Source organism: Wyeomyia smithii, chromosome 3 (genome assembly GCF_029784165.1).
Source record: "Wyeomyia smithii strain HCP4-BCI-WySm-NY-G18 chromosome 3, ASM2978416v1, whole genome shotgun sequence".
NCBI classification, from domain to species: domain Eukaryota; kingdom Metazoa; phylum Arthropoda; class Insecta; order Diptera; family Culicidae; genus Wyeomyia; species Wyeomyia smithii.
The window spans coordinates 126,377,493-126,404,255 of record NC_073696.1 but is presented as its reverse complement, the minus strand read 5'-3'; the positions used below and the strand labels follow the sequence as shown (position 1 = coordinate 126,404,255).

The window sequence follows — 26,763 nt, the reverse complement described above, 5'->3', positions numbered from 1 at the left end:
CGAGACGGTTCGAGGGGTTCCACAGCTTGTGCCGAAATCAACCCTTTCTTTTGCTGTATACGTAAAGCATAGTATTTTTTTATTACAGGCAAAACACTGGCGATTTGGCAGTGTAAACTTTGGAAAGCAATAGACTGAAGTGTTCAATCATTTGCATGTTGATTTAGATTTCCGATTCGGAGCCGGTTTTGGACACAAATGTAAATTTTGTATTACAAATTCCAATTCGAAAGTCAAAAATAGTTTATGCAATCTCTTGATAACACTGGTAAACACAGGTGTGGCCCTAAATTGCCCCTAGATTGTAGGTTTTTAGTTATTCCTGTCAATTTTGGTGCCCCAGCCACCAACATTTTTTCAGAGACTCAACTGAGTTTGCTCGTGAACATAACATTGCAGCGACGATCCCGGCGAGCAATAACTATGCGACACTCTCACGTACGTTGACGCGTTTTGGGCACCAAAATTCACAGGAATGGTTATAATCTTTCTAGGGCAATTATTCCTAGCTTTAAATCAGCATTTTATTTCGCTTTTGTTGACCAGTGTAACTCAACCAATTTTGTTATTCTGACAAATTCTAGGCTGTATTGGTTTATAAAGTGAATGGTGAATCAAATGCATCCATTCATATGAAATTTGTTAGAAAAAGTGTGTGTAAGCCCACGTTTTTTCATGAACAACAGTAGTGTAAAATCGATCTTTTTCAGTTTTCAATTTCCAATCTGCGGATTTCACTTTTGTGATTTGAAGAAATGGTCTTTTTGCACCTAAGCTATTCCCGTTAGAATCAGGCTACTATTTGCACACAGTCTTTTAATTTAGATATCATAGGTTCAATTGATTGAAAACGGTGAAAAAAACACAATACAAAAATTACAAATTGAAATGACTCTTCGTTTACCGAGGAATGATTTTTTTTAGAAAATAGGTAGACCACGTTGCTTCGCAAATCTGATCGATCATTTCCGATTTCACTAAAACTTTGCACAGTTGTTTCTTTTTGATAAAGAAGTCATTTTATGATATCAATTGTTTATATTGACTCACGACTGTTGTTTCCAAAAGGGCCTGTCCAAAAATATACTATATCAGAAAAACGGTCCGTTTGATTGGAATAGTGTTTTCGGCAAAAGTTGCGATTGTAGAAAAAATATATACACTGTTAGAAATTCAAAATTTTACAAATTGTCACACAATATTGAATATCTCAAAAAGCACCTTTATGAAAATCTATTCTTTTACCCATTGAAGATTACAATGTCTACTACAACCTGCTAAAATTTGGTGATCGTAAAAAGAGAAAAAAGTGAATATTCGAATAAACTATTTATTTTAATTGAGCCGAAATGAACATACACCGTGAGAAAAAAACTTCTCGAGAAAAGTTTAAAAAATAATCATAAATTAAATATCCCCAAAAGTCCACTTTTTACCAAACTGAATTTGCTACGTAAAACTACATATTGTTAGGTGAACATTGGTCAATTTTTTTTCTTTTTCTCAATTTTTTACAGTGTATTTTTTTGTACAACTTTGCTAAAGACACTATAGCGATTAAACAAACCGTTTGGACGCTAAAAATATTTTTTCATCATTAATAGATACTCGGCGCAGGAGATCATACCGAAGTTTGATTTATGTCAGCACGAAACCCGGAACATCAAGTTTCGAGATAAACCAACAGGTTTTTATGGGCAAGCAGCAAATACGCCCCAGCTGAATGAATTTGTTCTTTAGTTTGTTTGCTTAGTTTTCACTTTTATTTACTTTAACATGATGAACATAACTGAATTGGTTAACTTGTTCTGTTCTTTTTTAATTCTGTATTAATTACAAAAAATATTACAGATTTTTGACGATTCTGAACCCTTTCCCCCAAAACTTTCACAATACCAACTTTAACCCCCATCATGGCTGGAATATGGAGTGCCCCCAATTTCAACTTTTTACTTAGAGAAAAAATTTGACATTTAAGGAGAAAAGAATGAGATATCTTACGATGTCCTATTATGAGGGGAGGAGGTCGAAAATTTCGAAAAAAGTCCTTACGCAATTTGTGGATGATGCTTGAAGGGTTGTGTTAACTCGTTCCGGTTGTCAATGATTGCTATACCTTTCTAGGAGAAAAACAAATATCATTCATCATAAGGCAATATTCTTATCGGCGTTCAGATGTTATCACCGCTCGCTACAGCTTGCCGAAAAAAACGCAACGTTTCAAGATCTATAGATCTCCTCTAGAGCTAACTGTCAAGGCTTTTGGCCACTTTGCCACTTTGGTCTTGAAAACCGTTTCAATGTGAATGAAATCATGTCTCGAGGACGACCGTCAAAGAGAAGGCGATACACAGAGTTGCTGTGGTCTGCGCGAACAAACGAACCGGTGACGAAATGTTTGCAAGCTGCTCTTTGCTGTCATCTTTCCAACGGTCCACCATCTGAAGTTCGCCAAACGCAGGCGAGAACGCGGGAAGGCCAACGCCGTGGTCACTGTTTTAATGTTACAGGTTCAACTGTTAGGCTTCTCTGTAACAATCTTGGATTTGGAGTTTTTAATTAGTCCCTCGAATACACTTATGCATTTACAAAAATTTAACAATCCGTAATGATTTTATGTATTGACCTCCAAAATTGATTTCTTAGAAATTCAAAATTCATTTCAAATGTTGCTAATAACAAAATGTTTGGTGTTAACATATATTTTGAATAGTGGTCAACAAATTATTTTTTAAACAGCTGATAAAATTTATCTTGAAAAATAGTACATTATAAATGGTGGAGCTACGACTGAAAGTCAACAGCTCCGGGAGCGTAAATCGTAACCAAGGGTAACAGACAGCACCCTCATATTTGTCCTACAAATGTTTTAACCGTGATTAATATTCCAAAAAGCAGCACTGCAGCCGCTTTCGCAAATTCGCACAGAGGTATAAATTGTTTTATATGGAATTGCGTCTCGGTAACTTGTTGTTCAACCGTCACGATCTTGTGTTGGTTGTCTGGGAAGGAAGAAAATCAGAGTCTCGTTTATTGTACGCCATTTTTATTTTGGCTGATTTCATTCAAGGAATGTGTCCGATAATCTAGGGTCGAATACGGTCCGAGAAAGCAACTTTATTTTGTATGAATTAAAATCATGTTCAATTGAAAAGTGTTTCTAATATTGTGTCGTGTCAAACGAAGTATTTGTGACAAAGGAATGTTGTCAAAAATTATCATTTTTAGTTGAATAAATCAATTATTATAATTGATTTTAACAATAATTTACAGCTAAAAAGATCAGATGACATTGCTGTGTGGCTTAATATAGATTTCTATTCGAATCGTCGTCGTCTCTAAAAGGAATAGGTGAATGTACCCGACCAACGCCTATTTTAATGCCATTCGTTTGCTGCTATGGGATGGAAATAGGTTCGCTACTCTCGCAATCTTTGTGCACCCAGTTTCGCCTAGTATCTGAAACGGGTGCGCGTATATTGCGAACTGAAAGTTCGGTGTATGTAAATTTAAAAAAGAAATTACAAGAAACATTTAGCTCGTGCTCTAGCAGTTGCTATTCACCGTCGTTGTGAAGTGGCATCTACTGCGGCATAAATCAATAAATTAGAATTTAATTAACTTTTCCACACCAATTGCCAGACAATTGTTAAGGTTAACTGCTGCGCTATTGATGATCAATTATATTGCCTAAGCCTTTTAATATGAATAAGTTCACATTGACAAATCGTTTGAAGAAAAGGGTAACAGAGAAATTACTGTTTCAAACATATGGATATTGCAGTTCGGTCGGCTAGAAAAACAGACGTGTAAACTCAAGTCACGTTTTAAGAATTTTTCAGATAAAATAACAGAACAAAAAGAATTTTACTAGTTATAACTTGGATGCACTGCAACTGACTCATTCCACAGCATTTTTATTGATCTAATATAAAATAAAAATGTGTGATCAATATTACCATTTCCACTCTTCGACAGTAAGATTATATGAATAATTTAGAAGTTATTACCGTCAATGTGAACATAACCCAACACGTTTAGATTTGGTAAATAGATGCCGCTTAAAGTAGTTATTTGAATGATTATCACTATTAGCTTTATTATAATATTAGAAGTACTTGTTCATGATATCATCGCACATTACAAGCATTTATGATGTAAATTCACAAACCTTGAAATTTCAATTTTCACAAACTAAATGAAGAAAAAAAAATTCAATTTTTTAATTTTAAATTTGTTGTTTATTTTAAAAAAATGTTAAACGTTCCATGCAACCAAAACCTAAAAAAAAATAAAGTGCAAAAATGATTATGAAACCTGGGTAGTCATAATTAGAATAGAATCGTTATGGACTCGTATCACATTGACTTACTCGCCTTCAATACAGTTATTTAAAAATGCTTCTATATACACTAAGGTCGCTTTTTAAGCGGTTTTTAAGCTGTTTTTTACGCGGCTTTTTCATGCGGATTCCGGAATTTAAGCGTTTTTTTTACGCGGATTCCGGAATTTACGCGGTATTTTTTTGCGCGGGTTTCGGTTTCTCTTCACTCGGATTGCAGAATTACCGCAGGTTTTTTTTACGCGGATTCCGGAGTTTACGCGGTTTTTTTTACGCGGATTCCGGAATTTACGTGTTTTTTTTACGTAGATTCCGGGATTTACGCGTTTTTTTTTACGCGGCACGTATCACCCGCGTTAAAAGCGACTTTAGTGTACTATAAGAATGCATAAATAAAACGGTGCGTTTCTGAATATTTAACTTGAGGATAATTCCGCCATTGCTATTGTACTCATTGTATTCATTCGATTAATCTGAAGCGATGATTAAATATCCCAGAACTCAAAAATTAAAGTCGACGAAAATGATAACAGGCTAAAAACAATTCACTGAAACTGATTCATATTTGGAGAGGTTCAACTGAATGTACTATAAAAAGTTTGAGACTACTTTTTTCTCAGACTTCAATTCTGTAAAGGAATACATTGTACAGTTCACGCGCTGGTCATTTCTTATCTACGCGAACTCAATTGGTAACGCTATTTTTACCAGCCAGCGGTGGCGACTTTATTATTTCCGTTAACATTTCTATTACTCATTGTGCGGTCATAACGACCACAAGAGCACGATTTAATGTATCGAGTACAACATTTGGTTCTCAGGGACCATCCAATGCTGCAGTAATATGAAATGGTCTACTCAATATGCATGCTTTGAAAGTGAAAGGTTCGGTACAATCATGCTGTCTGATCAGAAAAAATCGATGGCCCAAACAACACATAGAGGCTTGGTAAACTTTGCACTCTCCGTGTATAGATGGAGGCTGAAGTACAGATTTATGTCATTTTTAATCGATTCATATTAGTTTATGTGCTATAACTTGGAATAGTTGGACAAAAGGACAACGAAAAATTGTGTCTTAGTTGACGTTTCGGTAATAATAATTTTTGTCATGACGCCTTTAAAATTAAAAAAAAAATACTGGAAAGAAATCACCAAATGAAAAATCTTCAAACGATGTATCGTAAAATATTGAGTTTCATGTTTTTTTTTTATTCATAGAATGTTACGCATTCCAATCGACAACACCCCGAATAAGAGAATCGGTAACCACCTACGCTATGAATGTGGCTTGGCACTTTCGTTTTTATCAATTTTCCGATACTGATTTCGATAAACTTTTCACACAGCAAAAATCGCAACGTTTCTTATTCATTCGGCGACTATAACTTTACCATTTACCATTCGGTTTGCATCGTGAATGTGTGTATATATAGGTTGCACAGTACGGTTTCGTAACCTACATAGCTCTCATACTGCTTTCACAACGTTCCGCGATGAAGAGATACATAACATCTCATAACACGTCACCGGCCATCGACCCATGAGTCTTCCATATCTTTTATAACGGCGCTACCATCAAGATCCATCTCTGACGATTTTCCACACAACTACGACTTGCCGGTTTCCTGGTTGTATCATTATTTTTTCATTTCTCCATCAGTCCGCTTTTGACTTCCACTCGTCGGTGCGCTGAATTGCGGGTGGCTTTGGGGTGGCATAATGTGGCCATTACTTAAATTAGCTTGCAGGGGTGAGAAAGCGTTCAACAACAATAGACTCAGATTGACAAGTTTTAGTGCATTTTGATTTGAAAAAAGATCTTTTTTTTTACGGAAGCCTAAAGCTGATGATTCAGTGATTTATAAAGCAGCCATAGAAATCAATGTTGAAAAAGTGAAACCACTATAAATTTCAAAAATATATAAGACAAAAAACGTTAAATTTTATCACATTTATTTTTGTTTCATTTGTCTAAAACTTAACTCAAACTTACTGAACATAAAAATTTATAAATGTGGAATATTTTGATACGAATCGTAAATCGTGCACGAAAAGGCACAATGCATTATACAGGAAATCGTTTTCTCCACTGGTCATGTAATCAACAAGTTGCACTGCAGGTTTAAAATTTCTCCAGCCATTTCTATTTCTGGTAGATGCATTCGCTATGCGAAAATGGACGAAGTTACGAAACATCCCTCTCCTAAGCGATGCGGTAGTCGGTTAACGCTGTACAGAGACCTGGCTCGAGGCGGTTAAACTAGCGTTTCGGAGTTTACCGTTTGGAGTAGGGCTTACTGCATTTGGTTATGTCTGTTTTAAACCAAATCGAAAAAAAGGGAAGTGTGTTCAGGTTGGCGAACTGTGCTCTTTCGACGCCCATGCGCTCCGGCATCTTGAAACAAGCTGTTAACATAAAAGTGTACGTTTCACAACCTGATTACGGCTAAGGAGGTGAAATTTTTGCGTGAAATGAAGACTTTCTCGTTTGCCGGCCTCAGTGTATATAATTTAGCACGTTTACAACTAGGAAGAGAGCCAGTGGACTTTTTTTTTCTCAGGGAATGTTCCAGATATCTAGCCAGCAATATTGCTCTGATGTAATACACAATACTTACGCTTAGAGTGTTGTTGGACAATATTAAAGTAACACATTGATTCAATTCATATTTGTAATTAGGACATGATTGAAAGCAAACAAAGTACATTAACCCTCTAGTGCCCAGTGCCGCATTCAGAAGGTCTTCAGTCAAACCTCTAAAAAGCTTCAATAAGGACTTACGAAATGTTTATAAGGCTCCATAGTGATTTTTTCGAAGTCAGTCTAAAAATTAATTTGAGCACTAGAGGGTTAATCCTCAATTGTCATGTTTTGTCTCCTAAACGAATAATTTTATCAGGTTTTCAAAATCCGAATGGCATTATGTAAGTCCATCTCTCTTTATAAAATCGTATTAACACTAGCGATACACTACATCATTATTGGTCAATTCCCAGGATTGAATGCGCTCAGGCACCGCCTATGCGACAATCGCTAGATCATTATTCACGCAATTTCGCCATAATCGCGCAGCATACCTCTTTGGTCCTTTTACGTTCACATTTTAATTTGCTTTTTGATATTGCATTACGCGTTCAATAGCCAGCACGAACGCGCAAAAATAAGCTGTGTTTGATACAGGACAAAAACTGGTTTAATCCACCTATCGGAGTCAAAATGTTTTCCTGTACACTTTGATGAAGAATTCCCAACCGCAAACAGCTAATTCAGCCAAATAGAAATTAAATATTGATGAAACATAAATATTTGATACTTGTCAAATAAATCACGCCTTTAATCACTGACCAAAGTAACGGCGATACTGGCAGGAAAAACGAGGATTGGTGAAATAGAGCAGTAAACTTGAAAGACGTTATCTTCCTTTTTATCTGTGGTTAGATCTGATTCGATTATTTTGTTTCCTTAACATACGTGAATCATCTGGAATAAAACAAATTATACAATTTCTAAAAACGTATTCATCAGAAGCCTAGTAATTGATAATCGGATAAACCGTTGAAAGGCGATTTTCTCGAGTGACAGACAGATTTTTTTGTTTTGCAAATCTCTCAATGTTGAGATTTTACATCCCGCATTAGTACTCAGAAAAAAATAAACACTTTTGTATAATTCGGCGGAAAAGTTGAAAAATAAATTCTGTTTATTTATTCAGTTGAAACATGTTTTTATTAAGAACCAACCGATTTTAGAATCCTTTTATGGTAAAGGTTTTCTGAAAGATTAACTTCATGCGAAAATTCACATGCTATCAGAAGGTAAGTGAGTAGCAATAAAATCGACTTTTGGAGAAACGTAACAGTTTTTCTGCATTGAACAGCAGAAGGAGCATATGTCGTAATCCGTTAGCCTAACCCCGATCTGCGATGCCAAATGAGCCGCGGTAGCCGACCCACCTTAAAATGTTACTGACTACTAGGAGGCGAAGCGAGGAATGAAAAGTACTAGTGTCATCTACGTGGCGACTAATCAGTTAACCTTTATTTGTCTACATTCAAGGCTTAATCAGTCACATCCCGTGGGTTTTCTAATTAGAGATCCTGATCATTTACACCAGCGGTTCTCAACCTTTTTTTGTCCGCGTACCCCTTGGCGATATTTCCCAAATCAATTGTACCCCTTGGTTTGTAATGTTCTCGCAGAGTGAGAGAGAGTAGTGGTAGATCACGTTGTGGTAGTCTAGTTTAGGTTTCAAATTGAACTGTGATTTGTTTGATTGCTACAGTCATGTTTTAGGAGCAAGTTTGAACAACAAATAATGTATTATAAAAAAATTCCTTTGTCCGCCATTACTGATTTTTCTTTCGCGTACCCCCTGAAGGCTCTCGCGTACCCCTAGGGGTACGCGTACCCCAGGTTGAGAACCACTGATTTACACTATCATATAGTTACGTGACATTCACTACACAAGAAGATAGACTTCGTTATACCGAAGAGTAGAAGTATAAGGGTACAATCATCAATCAAATATTGGACGATGACTATGTTGTTGCAATAAGCGTCGTACCAACGCGCGCGGTCACAGAAGATTGAGCGAAACCGCATTTATTACCCCATAACACTCGACCAATTTAGCACCTCACAGGTAAATGTGATTGGGTCAACGAGGTATACTAGCTGTATGAGTAGAGAAACCAGACGTTAAAGGTTGTCTCATATTCGCAACATTTGGCAACTCGATGAACTCAGTCGTGCCATCGTTGGCAGCGATCCATTTACGTTCTGATAGAACGGAAAGTTAATTCTCGAATTTGTACTCAGATTCCTTTGAATCTCACTTAAAGAGATATTAATTTCTCTGTGACTACTATAATTTAGATGAAACTTTGTTCACGGTTTCCATGGATGTAAAGGGAGTATATATTTTCTTCGGTTAAAACTTTCTAAATAGAAAAATTTTATTGAAGAAAACTTTTATTATGGAAAAACATTACAAATATTTTTGTTTCGAGTATGTACATATATGCACATAGTTTTTCATATATACACAAAATCCTCCCACTTAAACGGTGAATATGGCAGTCAGTTAAACTTAGTTAGACTTTCATTTTGGCAACAACAAAATTTCGAGCATGTTACCAAAAACGAAAAGATATCCCGTATTTTCAAGTATTCCGTTCGAAATAAAATAATCAGAAATGTTTTAGAGAACCTTTATATTGATCTATAAACGGAGCACCGGTAAAAGCGTTCATTATGCTTAATATAATTTCCGCAATCTTTGTATCATCGTTCTCCAGTAAGTGTACGCAGTAATTAACTTCAACTCAAGTTTCTAGTTGCAAAGCACACTCATAAGGTTTCCCTACTTACTTCGATACCTACCCATCTACAGTCTTTGCGGAGCGCAGTGACCCTCACTCAAGGGTCATTGGCTAGGAAGAAACTGAAAAGATGATGAATTCGCGAATTTTTTTACCCTCTCCCTTGTGTACGTGCTATTTATCAGCCTCCCGTGATTTGGAGGTCCCCATTCGCAACAGTGCGCAGAAAGGCTTGGCGAGAAAAAAAATTAGAAAGATTTATGGTTGGTTTATGAACACGCTAGATTTTTGAAATTTAAAAAAACACGTGTTTAATTTTTGCGTTCTTGGGTGTGTATTAAATGTGCGTTTCTTGGGTGTGTATTAAATGTGCGATGTACTCAAATAGCTACAATAAATGCATGGTTTTTCATATTCAAAAAAAAAAGATGCAAATACGCATATAAATAGCCGATGATTTAATCTAATTTGATTTCGAGAATTTCTGGAAACTAGCAGACAGGAGTATCAAATGTCAGCTTCCACAGTGATTAAAATATATAATATGAGAAAATATCATTTTGTCCAACTCCCTCCAAATTTAGTTTGCAAGGGTACCTAGATTTGCATTTCCGCCCATAAAAGAGCTACGAACATTGACTGCTGATTTTAAAACTGCACCTGTAAGTTTTTTGCTGGACTCAACTCTGCTACGAGGGAGCAACAGGAAGAGAACCTCAGCCATTGCACTGTTGGACAATGAACGCTTCTCTAACAATAAGCAACATCAAGTTTTAGCTTCAATGCCCCTCCGAAATGAAGGCAACGAAAAAGGAAGTTCGGGTTCCGGTACAATGGAAAAATCACAACATCACCGGTCAGAAACGGAAGCAAAGCCAGCCAACAATACTGGAAGGCAATGTGAGGGTCAAAGCAATGAAATTTATGCAAATTTCAATTAATTCAAAAACATAGACCTCGCGACTGGTAAATGGAGTTGTGTGATCAATCAATTTCATGTGATGCTAAGCCAAGAATTAATTCATACTGAAACAATATAAGCAATAACTTAAACTTTCGTTTCAGGTAGTTGGAACAAAGAAGAAACCATCTGCAGACTTCACTTTCATCGTGTTCATAACTTCACTGGTTGCTGATATAATATTGCTTTAATAGTGTTAAAGCCGTCCATTTCTCTTTTTAATAACTGCAGCTACGCATATCTGGAAGGTGTCTGCTAGTGCATAACGTAAGGCTGCAGTGCATTATTTTCATTTTACAAACTGCAAATATGAGTATACTAAACTACAGGTTACCGAATACAAAGAAGATCCAAATTTGCGATGATTTGCTGTAGATAGCGCAATATTACACTTTACTGTGAACAGTTATGTTTTGCCTATGTATCATAAAATTTACTTCATATTATTTATTATTGAGTGTATGACTGAATTTAATCTAAAATGAGCTGAATTTTAGTTTTAAATGTAAATGTGCAGAATCTTAGCATGTTTTAAATGATCCTATAAAAAACCGCGCTGGCAATGAGCGACCCATTGCATTGACCGTCGCAACTGAATATTTAGATTAACAGTGCCATTTCGCCACACCAAAAACGCCCTGAACAACCGAAACCGGTATTCGTGTAGTGTCGAGTAGACTGTATAGTCACCCGTTATTGCCAAATTGACGGAGTTGCGTTAAAAATGTGTTTCTCCTCTCTCGTCAATCCCACACACACGGGCGCTGAATTTTTGCTTGAGCAACTAGCAACCACTCGGTAGACAACTCGAAACGACACAGGCATTCCCGCGCGCTCTCTTCGTTTACTCCATGGTTTATAATAAAACGGTACCTTTACCTTTCGCCTATTTTTGGGCGCCGCCAAGGCAGCTCTGTACACAACCAACAGAGTTGATGTAGCTATTCGAGGGATGCGGGTAAAACGGAAAGCTTATACCTTTACACATTTGTTTGGAACAGAGGCCTATGTGGACCTTAAAAAAAGTAAATATTTCATCACACCAGTCTGGATAGTTCTTTTACGCCACATGGCAACGGTTAGTTGATATTGGTGTGAAACTGCAATAAATTTGCGCAAATTTTTGTCAACGCGTTTGCGCTGATATTGTTGGCTGCATTGTGTACACATGTTGAGAAATGAATATCAACGTACCTACATTGTGAAATGTTGAAATCGATATTTATCATCGACAACGAAATATGCGAAGGAAACATTTTCGGTGTCACTACGGTTCATCTGCAAAAATTCTATATTTGCATTATATTCGATATTCTTCAGAGCGTCTAATTTATCTCGCTAAAACACGAATTTTCGTGCATATTAAATAAATAATAATCTTTGCATATAATGAAACACTGAAATATTATAATAAGGTATTGTTGAACAATTTTATTAAGAACATATCATTGTTTGTTTCATGTGGACGTTAAAATGGGGTAAAAATAAACCCTTTCGAACAATTAAAAAAAATAGATTTTTTACCCAAAATTTGTAGTTTTACAACATTTTATATACTAGTGGTAAACCAATAAGGGTATTCATATCGACCTCGTCTACAGATACCCAGCCGTGAAAATAGTCGCCTCCATTAACCAGTAATGGAAGATACGAGCTCGATACGATATACCTAATAATAGATATATTTTAAAACTTGAATACATATGTTCATATAACGAAATATACCGAATAAAATTATCGAAGTTGTATTAAGAAACATATATTGGATACAAGTCTTTTTTCAGATTACACCTCTGGAATATATGTAAATGATTTGAGCTATCCTGGATATTTTTATTCGAGTGTTACCAACACGCATTCCAACCCAAGTAACAAAACTGGTTTTATCAAAGCTTTATAGCGCTGTTTTGGCTATATTAAGCGCTAAAAAAACTTTGATAAAACCAATATTGTTACAAGGGCAATGTTCTCATGTATATGTATATCTCATGTATATCTCAATACATTAAATCTGAGTTTCAGTTAGATTGCCAAACCTGAAACATTTTTAGGTCGTTTTGATTGGATATGCTTTTTGAGATGCATGTCAGCCAGAATATTCGAAGCAATTTGCCTAAATTCTTCAATGCATTTTTAACATGTAATACTGAACTTCGCAGTATATTTTTATGTATATAACTGTAAATTCGTTGTACTCATTTATAGAAGAGATTTTAGTACACTTTTTGAATAGAGGTATGAACAAGTATCACTGGTGATCAGTTTTCGTTTTACTCACTCTATGATCTTTTTAAATGCAAAAGGTTGTTGGTGACTCACCTGAAATCAGAAAAAATATTGATCAGCAATCAAAGTTCAATAAGGTATTTGGTGAAAAAGTGCATATCACCGCCCGTAATCAAATGTCACCACTATAATACAAAATAACAACGAGATATACCTACAAGCAATCAACAATTAGTTCAGAACTCGTTGCGGAAAAAATGTCACATCCAATTCCATCCATTGCAACAAAAAGACACCAGACAGACGCTTGATGACAGTAAATCGTACGAGGAAATATCGTTTAGAATGTTGACATTTCGCGATCTGCATATTTTAAAGATCGTTTCCGAGCAAATCTTTTACAATGAGACCGACAACCAGGTTATACACAGCCTATAATCCGTTAATATCACCCGAAGATTGTCGCATCCTAATATAGAACAGTATCGTACTACCTCAATGCCCTCAGCAAAAACTATAGGTCGAATTAAACGGAGAGCGTCCGACCAAAAGCACTGGAGACTGGTCAGTGTCACCAGTACTTTTCAATGTACACGAGATCGAAAATCACACCTGGCGACATTTGCAACAGTCGCAGTAACCAACTTGCATTTACTGTGACTTACTGATCTTGAGAGTGCTATTGACAGCAAGCGATTGTGACACACGGGCACGGGGTATGCAGTAGTACTGAGTGCATATGCAAAGCTTACTACTACTGCTGGCTTTGCGACTTTTATCTAAGTCCGGACTGCTTGCGATGCGAATGACTCTACCAGTTTGTTTTACTGCCACAAAAGGGCAACTGAGGCTTATTTGGTACATCGGAACGCTACGTGCTTATTTGACCAAGAATTTTGTTTTGCTCACAAGCGCGTTCAAAAACTTTCAAAAACCCCATTCCTTGAAGCGTAGCGGTTAAAATAGGGGCCTGATTGCCATGTACAGTATGCAAAAAAAAATTATGTACCCTCTGTCAATTTACATTTTTTTTGCTTTTTTTTTCTGGGGAAAATCAGGTTAATTTCATTATTGTTCCTCCATGTTTGTTTATCACATTGCCATTAAAAATATTTATTGAAAATAAATATATCTTTTCTTGAGATTATATGTGATGAATTATAAAAAAGGGTAAAAACTTATGAAAAAAAAGTTTATCCACCCCCAAACGGATAGCTGCGATTTAAATGTTTTTTTTTACAGAGTTTTAGTGTGTATTCTGTAGCTTTCAATGCCACTATTACACTTTACTGTTATTGAACCTTCGATTTAAATATTCTGTATTAAAATGTGAACAAAATAACTGAATACAAAATAAATAAACTCTGAAATAATATCAGAGATTACAAAACCGATTTGAAGAAGTGTCTAATGAAAGATAAAAAAAAATACAATGTTTTGGAGATTACAAAAATAAAACGAAAAATACAAAAACAAATGGATTGTTCAAGAGGTGATATTTTACGACATATATAAACCCTCCAGTTGGTCTTGCGGTAAGATGCTGAGAAGCCAGTCGTCGTATGTTCGAACCTCAGGGTTGGAAGAGACCGTTAGATTCAATAGGGGCGCTACCCATCTCATTTTTTCCCCTGTGTGGACTCATCACTGCGACCGGAGATTAGATCTATTGTGATATTGCCCTGGTGTTTTCTGTACTCCGCACTTTATATTATTGGCAGTATCACTATTGATGTAAGTGATACGCTTATCATTCATATCTCTGCTTGTGTGTAAGTTTTTACCTTTTCGTTTCAAGCTTAATGCTCTACTGTACCGAGCCTCTGTCCATCTCAACAATACCGCCTAATTACAATTCCGTGGAGAGAACTTACACGCAAAAATTCAAGCTTTAATCAACCAATGTGTCCTTTCAATTCGCACAGAATTTGCTCTGACTTCGCACAACCAATGCGTGATATGCATAACGCAAAAGTTGTACAAGGAATACATTGACAGAGATCAAAATCAGAATATGTATCATATACACAAAAATCGTAATGTCTCGGTAAACTTCAGTAATCGTCAGCAACCGAAACAGCCAATGGCGAGCCTTGTTGCCGCGGATGTTATTGACGCTGGTGCCAGTAACGCAGAACCGAATGCATGTGAATGAAACCAGAGTCATGATTAAATGCAAAATGTTTTGGACTAATCTCATGTTTTTGTTTATTGTTAATGATTGAATGATGTTTTCAAATGACCTGATTCATGAAAGTGAATCGATCAGACAATAATTTCTTCAATGGAGTCAGTACCCAACTTATAAGTATTGATTGGTGGTTGCACTGTTTTAACGATGCCAACCTTCTGAACATCGGCTGATGCTTTATAAGTGTAGTGGTTTGGAGCTGCGCAATACATTCAAAATACGCTAGAGCATCAAATGCGTTATGCCCAACGCACATGCGTTGTACTGGTTCCAATTTTAATCAGTGAATGCGCTAATTTTGCTCATAAATGGTCTGGTTACGCACACTCCAACTTTTGCGTGTATATACGTTACTCACACCAGTTTTATCATAATAGGGACTTATTTTTGTTAGAAGCAGAGTCACCAGGGATATTGCAGAATTCAAATTGAAGGAAGGATACGTGGTGGGGAGCCTGAGAATAAACCCATGCTAAAGTTCTTTGACAACCAAATGGCATGATTCTACTAAGATTCGAACCCACTCAGAATTATCCTGCACATTAACGGTTGGCTGCGAAGTCTTTGTCGAATAAATAGAAGGTCGAATTTTGAAAGAAGGGATGCACCTAGACTTTGCCGCACGAAAATCCAAAAAGACTATAAATAGTATCTTCGAGTACTAAAAATATTAATTAATAGAAAATCGACTTACAATAAATATGACTGTATTATTATTCATCGTACTTTAAAAAAATATTTATAGAATTGGTGGAATAAATGTGACAATCCATCATTTACTAAATCATTTGTATGTGAAAGATTCACACTCTCGTGTCAATTACAGTAAGGTCTTTTTTACACGAAGGATGCGTTCCAAATTTGTATGGGATCGCGTAAAAAAGGCTTTTTTGAGTTTTAAAATGTTTGAACCTCGTTTGAATATGATAGTGGTTAATCTAGAGACCAAAATTCAACATTTTAAATTTCAGTGTTTACACCAAAAATTGTGATTTTTTTGAAAACGATTATATGATTCCCTTTGACCTAAAACGGAAAACGTGATTGGAATGAGGCCGATATTTTGTACCATTTTTGAGTAATTAGAAAAAGCAACCCGCGTAAAAAACCGTGTAAAAAAGACCTTACTGTATTACATTTATTCGTTATTACAGCAAGCGTTAATCCACAAAATGCTAAACTAGACTGAATGGTTTTCGTTGATCAGAAATTTGTGGAGAATTTTTATCGATCTACAAACATGACCTGCCGTAAATATAAACAAACTACCAGTATTAGTTTGTCTAATCCTCACGTTTCTTCTTCCATTTATCAAAACACATATCGAAGGATTTACTTATCTATGGGACACGATATTTGGAATGTTTACACTATAAAGCGCAACAGTACATAAAAACAGGAATTGTCATCTTCTACGTTCATTTTAACAACAATTCCATCCCTTCTAGCATATTTGAATAAAGAAAAAAATACACTATTAGGACAACGTTTTCCGTTGCTCCTTTTTTGAATACTTTCGATTTCAAAGAAAATGGGAAAACGTCGAGGCTTGGCATCTGATTGAAGTCGTGGTTTATATTTATATATATATATATATATGTATATATATATATATATATATATATATATATATATATATATATATATATATATATATATATATATATATATATATATATATATATATATATATATATATATATATATATATATATATATATATATATATATATATATATATATATATATATATATATATATATATATATATATATATATACGAGCGGGGGCCTAGTGTGGTTGGTAACGTCTCCGCCAACCACGCTCGACGCCTGGGTTCGTATCCCACCGCCGACATAGGTGTCGATGGTTGTGAGGTGGCGTGATCCACTCACAACCAACCCAACTGGTCTAGATTAAATCCTAGCCGACACCGGGAGATTTTCTGAGGCGAAAAATCTCTGGGATCACGCCTTCCATCGCATGAGGAAGTAAAGCCGTTGGCGCCGGTCCGTTAATAAACGGGTCGTGAGTTAGGGTCCTGGGTGATTGGCCACAACAGTGGCGGAACTAGACCGACGGAAAATAAGCGAGAAAAAAAAAATATACATATATATATATATATATATATATATATATATATATATATATATATATATATATATATATATATATATATATATATATATATATATATATATATATATATATATATATATATATATATATATATATATATATATATATATATATATATATATATATATATATATATATATATATATATATATATATATATATATATATATATATATATATATATATATATATATATATATATATATATTATTCTACATGTTGAAAGGTGTATACGATTTATTGTACCATCCTGGAAAGGATGCCGTGAAACCTGCACATTTCTCTCTCTCCGTTCGAGCCCTTGTTCACTGTTCTGCCAAAAGGCACAATGAAGCAAAACATCTGTCTTCCTGTTTAACAGATTTCGAGTCCCTTCGTGTTACACTGCCCAGAAACGAGACACTAGCCGTATTTCTCGGTAGCTCAAAAAAGAGAAACGATACCAACCATCCTCAACCTGCTGTCAGAAATTGGAATGCAGTTGCGTGCAGGAAGGAAAAATGAGTAAATGCATAGGAATATACAGTTTAGGAAGCGTTTTTTAACTACTGAATAAAAGGGTCACTTTGTATGTTTTGGCGATAAGAACGTTATCTTTTGATTCAATTCTGCGGATTCCACCGCACACTAGGAAATTTATTATACTTCACATTTTTATATCACACTAGATGGTCATTAGAACTATACCTTTTCCTCTCCAATACAAGATGTTTGACATAATCACAAGGAACAAGGTTGCACCACGAAAAGCTCGACTTAGCGGATTAGTCACTGTGGTGTGCTTTTCCCCCATGAATTCATATTAATTCAATAATAGTTCGAAACAAATTCAATTTAGTTCCATTACTACCTGCCGAAGACAGAACTGACTAATTGACTAATTAAATAAAAAAACCGTTCCGGTTTTGCGAATGTGTGACTAATAACTAAATTGGCTATCGAAGTACATAGTTAGGAAAGTTAGAAGGTTGATCATTTCTACTAAATACCGTTCAATCACGCGTAATTCATCCTTATTCAATTTATGACATTATATCTAATTTGCCTTTATCTAATTTGGTACTAATTTATTGCTGCTTCTAGTTTAATTTGAAATCTGCCTGTAATTAGTGAATGCCGACAACGACCAACTGAATGAGCATATGGGGTAGTGACAGAACAAGGGGATAGGATCGTTGGACTTTTCACTGAACAGTGGTAATCTAATAAGAGTTTGGCAGAGGATTCCGAAGTAAATTAGCTTTCTACTGGGTTGATAAACTACCTACATTGTGTCTGAAGAAACGTTTAGAAAATAAGTATTAAATGAACGATGAAATTGGGCAATTTTATAATTGTCGCTATAAAAAATATATGTGAAAAATAAGCACGCAGCAATTTTCGTGTCTGGACAATAAATGAATTTGAAAACCTAACAGCGAAGGCCACACGCAGCAAAAATTCATTCGGTTTCCACTCGGCGGTAAAACTCAAACTCTACTGAAGACTGCCTGTTTTATCTGTATATACGTGTACGCGTATCACTTTTCCATCGTCAGTGCTGTATGCATCAATGGGTTCCACAACCACTGGCAACAACGCCATCGGTTCATGAATTCCAATTTTCATGGTCGGCTCTAGTTTGCCCTTGATGTTCAAAAGCCATCCGGTGGCAGCAGTGGAGGCCGCTCAGAAATTAATTTGGAAACCATAATTTCAATCACGGAGTGTGCGGGGTCTTAATGACCTCTTATTATTTCTATTACATTACAAGCATACAGCAACGCTATTTGCGAGATTATAGCCGACCGACTAGTAAATAAGTCGTGGGAATATTGTGAACAAAATTTCTTTTTTCCAACGTATATCCGAACATGTTAAAGCGAGTGTTAGTGAGTGTTGTTGTCACTTAGCTCGGTCACAAGATTCTTCCACCGTCTTTTAAAATTTTTAATGTCAGCTGTCAACAAACTAACTCTAATATTTTGATGCCTTGAGTCGACTCATCAAAGCCGTCTCCGACAAACTTATCTAATGTGTTTAAGGCGCTACAAGAGTGCTCTTCGTGCTAGTAAGCCCACATGGAAATTGATGGGAAACCAGGGGCAAACAAAATATTATTTTAATGAATTGATCGATCTCGGTAAGGTGACTGCTATAGATTTACCCAAGCCGATCTGTACAGGTCGAGTTGAAATTCAGTAAAGAAGATCAGAAGAAAGAAAATCAAAACCAAGAAAAAACATTGCAGATGTTTTTCCTTCATACGTTTATTTCCTTTGCAGGCAAGTAAAGAAACTTTTGTTCTTGTATTTTTTGTATCTCACTTTCCTCCCCCACATTCATCACCATTCTTCATGAGTCTGCTTCGAAAATCCGGAGCTTGTAAAAATGAAAACAACCAACAGCCATAGCAAACTTCTCAGCATATGCCAAGCATGGCTTTTGTGATGATCGTATAAAAGTATATAAAAGTATATAATTTACCGCCCTCTACCTGAGATATTACAACATCCAGGAGCCTTTGATATTGCTTAGACTGTGACCATTCTTTCTTCGAATAAGATTTTCCTTTAAATCCCTTTGCGGGACTTTCAGGACACGAACGGCTGAACTGTTGAACTGGTGATCTTAAGTATTGGTTAGAGTTCTCTTGTGGGAGCAGCACAGCACAGCAATGAAACCGCACTGCAGATGTTTGGTTCTGCTTGCTACAACAACTGCTTCTGCAGCATATATGAAAAATCTACTTCTTTTTATTTCGGTCTTCCAACAACTGGAAGGCATAATGCTATTCCTTCGAGGGTAGTTCCTAACGAGAGCAATAAAAAACTATAAAACTACTTGTGCTATTGGTTAGGTGGTTTTTATATTTTGAAACTGTGCCTCAAGCACCATCAGCAACGAAATGGCTCGAACTGCTCATATATTAGAAATTAATAGCGTAATTAGGGTGTAAATTTCTTCGGCCAATATTTGACGTGCTTATCTGTCATCTCAAAAACATCGAGTGATTGCTGGACATTCCAAAGAGTTTAGCACGAAAGTGCACAATAAGCAATCAAAACTTGTTTATGCAATGAAACTGGGAATTCGTTCGTTATAAGCAACGAATCAAGTGTCGCATGCCGGATGTTAGGACTTGCAAAATCAACTAACTGTTGAACGCGTAAGTTGAACTAATTTGAATTATAAGCTGCCAATCAAAAATCGTCTTAGTACGTTATGTTGCATACAGCAACCTGGCGGAATATGACAAACTAGAATTAAATCTTACTAGTTTTTGTTATTCAAAAAACAAATGATTAAAATATTCATATAAAGTATTTAATCTTTAGATAAACGTCATTATAACAAACTTAGGACAATCACGTTCTGCATTGAAAATTTCAAAATTAGAAATATGGTTCTTGCTAACTTTTGAACAAAAATTCATATCATGAAAATTGATACTGTTGAAATTCACAACGTAACTGTTATTAGTCTACTACAACGACATACATTCTAAACTCTTTTGAAAATTATTAAATTAGTTATAATAAACTATTTAGCGAAAAGATTCTATCGATGTTACGGTGTTGTCTTTATTGAATTTAACAAATGATACAAGAACTGTCACTTTTCTTATTTCCATAGCATGTGCATAAAACAAAAAAAGTCAAACCGTTAGTTGCTGGACGATTAAGCAATGCAATTCAATACAATTAAGACTTGAGATTTGACTGGACAAAATTATGGTTGGTTATGGTGCAGAATATGGTTGTTGTTGATGCCCTATGAGATAATATGCTCGGAAAGTTGTTCCTTTCGACATCTTTGATGAAAGAATACTCTGAAGGAAATCTGTGTTTTATTTCTGAAAGTGATAAACTAAGGCATCATTTATCGAGAGAGAGAAACCTTCCGTATTTCTATGGATTTGTTTGGTTTTACATGTCTTTAAAGGTTTAAGTGATTTACATTAATGTTTTCTGTTTTTAGTTTTCTATGTTTGGGTTGTTATTTAAATTTTGCTTAATATTTTTAAAGTATTTGCTGAAGAATCGACTACCTTGGTGTCCTTTATGACGGAGACATTACTTTTCTGATATTGAGCGCGTCTTACACCGGATTTTCTTGATATGAATAACTTACGATTTCCTTATAACATAATGTTCATGCCAACTCTCCTAATTCGAATTCAAAAGAAGTCCTCCTTATAAAAATTGAATAACATAATCAAAACAAAACGTTGAATTTTCATAATCAAGCTTTAATCTTTGTAGGTTTTGCTACGAAGTAAAAAAGTAAAGATTTTATCTAAAGTTGTTAGAAAAAAAAGTTCTGCGTAGTTTTTGTGACAGGTTCCTGACCTACCCTAATTCTTTTCCACAGATGAACAAAGTTTGATAAAAAAATGGTAAGAATTTCTCCAAAGTTCATCAAACATTGTTCTCAGACAAAAATGCTCAGGATCGCAATGATCGAAAGACAAATGCGCTACAATTTTGACGTACTATTGTTTTATAATTCTCCACGAAAAAAATGGTTTTCAGTATATTCTTAGAATTTGAAGTGTTAAAACTTTTCAAAATTTCATCTGATACAGTATTTTGTTAATTTTGGTTAGCCTAAGGGGTAGTTTTGTCTAGAGCTTGCAGTTGTGAGCGGTGTAGCTTTAAAAAAATATTTTGCTGATTTCGTGCTTTAAATTATTAGCGTCCGATTCGATTTTAGTGACGTACTCTGTTCAAAAAAGTTCCTATGTATTTTATTGCGCTTCTTTTTAAGCAGGCGATTCAGTGATTAATCCACCTAGAAGACATATAAAGAATTCCTTTTTAGCATAGTGCGATAGGCAGCCAGTGTCTTTGAAAAAGTTACATCAAATGCTTATGATAGCAGCTTTGTCGATGATGTCACATTTCTTTCCCGTTATATTTTAAAAGCTATAAATATATATGACATCACCTGACATATAAACTTTGATAACAGTTTAACAACTATACTTGAAACTTCTAACGATGAAATTTTCTAAGCAATTAGAGAACAGATTGATCTTCAACCTGCTATATAGTTTGCAATAAGTCTTAAGAACTTCTCTATATAGAGTATATCACTAAAATCAAATGTGAGAACGCTATTAATTCAGAGCACGAAATTAGCAAGTGCAAGTTTTCGAGGTCATTACTAACAAACGATTGATTGATACCCGTGAGAACCGACGATAGGTGTATGTTCTTCACACTACGGTTGAGTATTCATATGCGAATGAAAAGTGATCAAAATATGACCACGTGTTTTAGGTACGGCCCCTAACGACAGTAGCTGGCGAGATACCTACACTAAAAACGAGACATCAACCTAACCTAACAGAGGTTGAAAAATCAGATCAATGTTGCCATAATTACCTTAACATTCGAAGTGTGCATTTTTTTCTAACCGACTCGACTACATTCGTGTTCGTGTCTGTTTTCCGAATCACATTAAGAACAGCTACAAAAAACCATCGTTACCAGCATTGGCCGCAAATTGCAAATCAACTCAACTGCAATTTGAGCTTTGTATGACTCAAATTTGAGCTTTGTATGACTCAAATCGCGGCTACCCAACATCGAGCCAAAATCTTGGTCAAGGCTATTTCCATAAGTACTCACAAAGTAAGCCGCAACAGACAATCTCTCGCATACAAAAAATCGGATGAACTATTGCATACCCTCTAGTGGTAACAATAGGTCGCTAAGATCTCGATTCGGCTCTTGATCATGGTCAATGCAGTAGCCACTACTGCAAATCAGACACGATCACTGAGCTGATGATGGCAGCTAATTATTAGATTGATTGCGCTGCCAATTACTCACTGTCAAACAAAATCCCTTCTGAACCCATTCCAGACTGCGTACGTCAAAGCCAAAGCCAACAGGGATAATATGTAAGAATCACTAGAAAAACGCAGATATCCGGACTACTTCGTGATTAGGGCGAATCCTTGCTTGTTTTCCTATCTAGTTTCGCCCTAATCACGAAGTAGTCCGGATATGTTGTTTATGCCTACAGTAAATGTTTTCTATTTGCTTGGAAATACAATAACAAACAAGTACCTCTATTTGATCACTATTGTTTCGTGTGTTAGCACGTATCTTCAAATTATAAAACTGATTTGGTAAACTTATACAGTCAGGTTTTTTTCTACGCGAATTTTTTACGAGGTTTTTTTACGCGGATTTTTGAATTAACGCGGTTTTTTACGCGGATTTTTGAATTAACGCGGTTTTTTACGCGGATTTTTGAATTAACGCGGTTTTTTTACGCGATACCGCGCTAATTCAAAAATTTTTTCGCGAATTTCCGAATTAACGTGGGTTTGGAACCAGAAACGTTTAAGTGTTTATCTAGTAAAAGACTTAGTCAAAAAAATACTCTCCGGCCACCGAAAGATCCGGAATGACCGTCAAAGAGGACAATTTTTAATACCGGTTCTAGAGCGTCTCGGGTTTTTTCTAAAGCCCTTCTTGCTGGACTACTTTACGCGGATTTTATAAAAAACGTGTTTTTTACGCGGCTTTTTGAATTAACGCGTTTTTTTACGCGGATTTTTGAATTAGCGCGGTTTTTTTACGCGGATTTTCGAATTAACGCGGTTTTTTTACGAGGTACGTATCCCCCGCGTAAAAAAAACCTGGCTGTATACAATAAATAACTCGTATACAATAAATAATTGAAGTTTCCAATCGAGGGAGACTATTACAATCCCCTCGAATGTATTTTAAGCAATTTGCATCTGTTTTGTTCTAAAAGTTTTCTGCAGCACCCAAAAGATGGCTACAATTTTGGTTGCTTTTTTTCGATTGATGTTTATTTAATTGAAATATTGGATCTCCATATGCAATAAAAAGGTACAAATGATGAATATAGGAGTCTGCCTTGATGATTTCGTTCAAAATCATAGGACAAATATTTAACTCATAAAATAACTTCGTAATTGTCAATCAATAGGTTTCTATTCAAACAATTGTAATGTAAAATGTTACTTTCAATCTCTCCTTCGAAAATCATGCAACTAAAACAATCATCGCACACTCTTTCCAAAGCTGCAAAAACGTGATCGAAATTGATTTTACCCAAAAAAAACAGATTTTAGAGCCATAGTGCCTTCAGTTGAAATTTTGTGATTAATTCACTTAACAGTGAGAAGCGAAATATACTTTTTTCATTTTTGCATATAAAAATTCACTTTGTTCGGCAGAGTTGTTGCACATTTTATAAGAAACAACTTTGTCAAAGGTACCATACGTCTATCTGCCTTTTTAAATGGACTTTTGTGAAGTTTTCTACAGATTGTCACTAAAAATCATTTTTTTTAATATAACATTTAGTAGTGATTTTCTACAATTTTTCAATGTTCTACATTGTTGTTTGCTTCCACAAAATAAACAATTTCATTGAAGAAAGGTTATTTTTATCTCTCATATTCATTATTTATTGACGATTTTTATTGAAATAATGCACTAATTCACTAACAAATATCTTTGAAATCTGCAAATATCTGCAGACTAAACTATTTCTATATTTAAGTATAAGTGAAACATCATTTAATCCAGATATAGGCATTTGTCTCTCGCTGTTTCCTGTGCAGATATTTGTTAATAAATAAGTGCATTATTTTATTAAAAATCTTTAATAACTGAATAAACTTAAGAGATAAAAATAAACTTTCTTCAGTGAACTTGTGTGTTTTATTATAGTAAACAACATTGTAGAACATTGAAAAATTTTAGAAAATCACTATAAAAAGTTATCTTGAAAAAAATATTTTAAGGGGCATTCTAGAGAAAACTTTACAATTGTTCATTTGAACTAGCAGATACAAGTATAGTGTCTTCGATAAAGTTGTTTCTTACAAAATGTGCTAAAACTTTACTCAGAAAAGTGAATTTTTATATGCAAAAATGATAATAATCCATTTCTTACTTTTAGGTAGATTAATCACAAAATTCTAACTTCTACAAAATGGAGAATAATTAATAGAACAACTTTACTAAATACACTGCGACTCCAAAATCATTTTTTTTGAGTTAAGAGTGATTAGTGTACATTAGCCCATCATTCTAGTAAAAATCGTCAACAACCAAAAACATATGTGAGATAAAAATAAACTTTCTTCGGAGATATTGTTTGTTTAATTGTAGTAAACAATTTTATAGAACATTCAAAAATTGTAGAAAATCACTATAAAAAGTTTAATAGCAAAAAAAGATTTTAAGCAACAATCTATAGAAAACTCCACAAAAATCCATCTTAATAGATAGATAGAAGTATGATGTCTTCCACAAAGTTGTTTCTTTTAAAATTTACTACAGTTTTACAGAAGAAAGTGGATTTTTATATTCCAAAATGAGAAAAATAAAATTCGTTTCTCACTGTTGAGTGGATTAATCATGGAATTGCAACTTCTATAATATGGAGAATAATTAATGGAACAACTTTGCTGAAGACGTTACAGCTCTAAAATCAATGTTTTTGGGTCAAAATAATTTCACGTTCACGTTTTTGCAGGTTTGGAAACAGTGTGCATCGGTCAAACCAAAGGGAACACGAACTTGAACTTGAGGAGCATGGTTAGTTTGATGTTAGCTTTAAAAGTTTACTATGTATAAAGACACGTTTTGACAGATGGCCTACTTTGTGCTGTATTCCTCATGTTACCACAACCGGTGCCCCTCTCAGGCTCCAGCTCAGCTACACTGTCGTCACCTTCTAGACCGTCTTCAAAGGTCATGTTGACATTGAAACGCTGCGATGAACAGCGCACTTTAATTATACACCTTCGGCCACCTTTCCGCTCGTGGCTTCTCTATTACTCTTTACACTGCCGTCTCGTTCTAGAAAACAAGCACAGTTGTTTGATGTCTATGTTTGCATTCAAACTCCGTGGCATCCGCGCATCGCATTCGGTCTATATCGGTATCGTCTTTCCAACTCGAAGTGGCCGCTATCAAATTGCGCCCCATCGGCTGAAGAAAACTTTTACAGAAGGTGCCTCGGTCGCAGTCAGCGTTGCCAGGTAATTTTTTCAAAAATCTGGAAAAGGCAAAATAAAAATTTGGAAAAAATCTGGCAGTCATTTCGTGGGGTGAAAGGTTAATTTTTCGAACAAACGTTTTGGGGTACGCAAAATTTGAGGTGACAAAATTGCAAAATTTCGCGCCAAAATTGAAGTGATGACCTTTTTGCGAACAGAGAAAATAAAATCTGGATCATCCATGAAAAATCTGGATAATTGGACATCAAAGCTGTCTACCTGGATACATGTTCAAAAATCTTGATAATCCAGCTAAATCTGGATACCTGGCAACGCTGGTCGCAGTCATTAGGCGAAACCACGAACACAACCGACGAAATAGAGTCGTCATCGAAAACAAACACGATCACGACGACGATCGTTCGTATCAAAGCCATCAGAGAGACACGATCGCCCCGATTGCTGCATATTATTGAGAAGTTTCAGTGTATTTACGCAGTGGCGCGAACGTTGCATGTCCGTAACCAAGAGGGAAAAAACAGTTCAGTAGCAGTTGTGGGCAAAAACAAATAGAAGCAAACCGCTCCGACGTATGTAGT

The 26,763-nt window shown here is 35.4% G+C and overlaps 1 protein-coding gene across 4 annotated transcripts in view; it reads right to left on the bottom strand.

Annotated features, from left to right (window-relative positions):
* The window catches only part of LOC129727754 (tribbles homolog 2-like), a 73,434-nt gene that overhangs the window by 18,252 nt on the left and 28,419 nt on the right, over positions 1-26,763 (bottom strand). The window lies entirely within an intron of this gene.